This window comes from Amblyomma maculatum, chromosome 3 (genome assembly GCF_055883805.1).
Source record: "Amblyomma maculatum isolate TAMU_Amacu chromosome 3, ASM5588380v1, whole genome shotgun sequence".
Lineage (NCBI taxonomy): Eukaryota > Metazoa > Arthropoda > Arachnida > Ixodida > Ixodidae > Amblyomma > Amblyomma maculatum.
In genome coordinates, this window is record NC_139346.1 from 109,595,869 (window position 1) to 109,597,868 (window position 2,000).

General features: G+C 46.8%; 1 non-coding gene across 1 annotated transcript; it reads left to right on the top strand.

Annotated features, from left to right (window-relative positions):
• The first annotated feature begins 1,685 nt into the window (after window positions 1-1,685).
• Window positions 1,686-1,758, top strand: TRNAM-CAU (transfer RNA methionine (anticodon CAU)). The gene has a single exon. It is a non-coding gene; the product is annotated as a tRNA-Met (tRNA).
• The last annotated feature ends 242 nt before the right edge of the window (window positions 1,759-2,000 follow it).

The following is a 2,000-nucleotide window of genomic DNA, read 5'->3' on the forward strand; positions in this document are numbered from 1 at the left end:
TCACAGCGTACATTAGGCATGCCCCAAGTTATATGCTTTCAGCGGTATTGGTATTTAGTTTTAACGAATGAGCTGAAAGGAGCATAGTATGAGGACATTTCGCGATATTTTATAATAGCTGTAAATTGTTCATTCACGCTCAATATACTTAATTACTCTAATAAATTTTAAGCTTCTTTACAGGAAAAGTGACTGCGGAAAAGAATTCCACACGGAAGGAGACATGGAGAAATGAGGTGTTCGAATCACGTCTGGGTCATCAAACTTGAAGAAGTTTCAGGCAGTGTCGGTCCCACGAATGTTTTAAACAGGACCGACGCAGCAATGTGGGAGTGCAACAGTGCGCCACCGACAGTGCATCGTGGAACCATCGAATATGATCTGCTCACACTTGGCGGGCATGCGGCACGTGTCGTCATCTGTGATGGAACCTTTATGTATGCCACGATGCATGGCTAAGGAAATCAACCACGACTGAAACAAAGAGGAAATCAACAGCGACTGAAACAAACAGTGTGCGCGTGTGCGCACGCGCACACGCGCACGCGCACGCGCACGCACACGCGCGCACACACATGCACACCCACACACACGCACACACAAAGCGTCAAGTACCAACCCCGAGTGTGAACAGCGAAACAGCTAAAATGTTGCGTCTAAATCCTACCTTCCTCCCTTCCCTTACGGCGCTGTTCAGGTGTCCACATAAAACAAGTTTGTGAGATTCTGCGCCTTTCCCTTCCTGTGAACCAATTAATAAATAATAATAAAATGTTTCGAAAACGCCTCCACAGGATGTTTGCGTCGAAGTCGCAAAAGCAGTGAAGCAACAACAGGACCTCTTCGCGAGCAGCGGCCTCGAAAGAGTCGTGTTGATAATATTATACAGTAGCGTCTGCAGCATGTAGTGCAGCCAATATTATACAGGAAGCTCCGGAACACTCGGCGGCGGAGGAAGCATGGACGGGGTCGGTCATCGGACATTATTTACCGGAAAGGGTGACAAGCACTCTAAAACCGGCGCTCGGAGGTTTGTTGACTGGTTACACGCGGTGTATAAGCACGGCATAAAAACACGGTCAGAACATCTGCGTTCACCTGCACTCCACTGGAGCAGTGTTGGCTTTTAGGATAGACCAAAACCTTTACGGCTCGGCGTTGCCCCATGCTTTTCGGGCTTTCAATTATGTCCAGCTGGTTGAGATAAGTATTGGACCCAAGCGTAGCACAAAACATTATTTTAATATATACACCTAGGTCTGAAATGTGAGTTGGAAAAAGCACCACTTAAGTTTAGAGGATTTATCTTCGGTTTTCTCTGAGGGATTTAGGTAACAGCCGACTGAAGAGCAGAAAGATTCAAATGAGAAAAAACAGCAGGGAGACACCGCAGAAAGTTCCGGAGCGACTTGGGGAGCAGATAGAGTTAGATAACCGATTGCAGCGCCACTTCACTCCAGCTTAGGGTTATATTGGCAAAAGTAATTAACGAATACATTGTGTGCGGTATTAGGGTCCACGACTGTACACAGAGTTAATCAGTTTTCATATGAGTCACGACGAAAGCAGGCTGAAAGCTCACCGCTGGAGCTGTCTTCCTGTTTTTCAATGTGACCAAGTTTCACAATTGGGTATTTTTGTGTGCCCCGGTTTTAAAATAGTAACACGTCGCCGAACGAACATCCGCCTCGGTAGCGCAGTAGGCAGCGCGTCAGTCTCATAATCTGAAGGTCGTGAGTTCGATCCTCACCCGGGGCAAGGCGGTTGTATTTTTTTTTCTCGGTATTAACGTATCAGCAGCCCGAAAAGCGACCACAACTGGCCACAGTGCTTCCAACTGCATATGCTTCGGTGCTGTGTTTAGTTCACCCTATTTTGCTTTTTTATCATTCGGGTTAAAGAAACCCTGTTCAAGGGTGTTCAAGACGCCTGCAAATTATACACAGTCTGAGTAGCCGTATGGCGAAAAAGAAGGCAAACAAGCAGCTTGTTCATCGGTT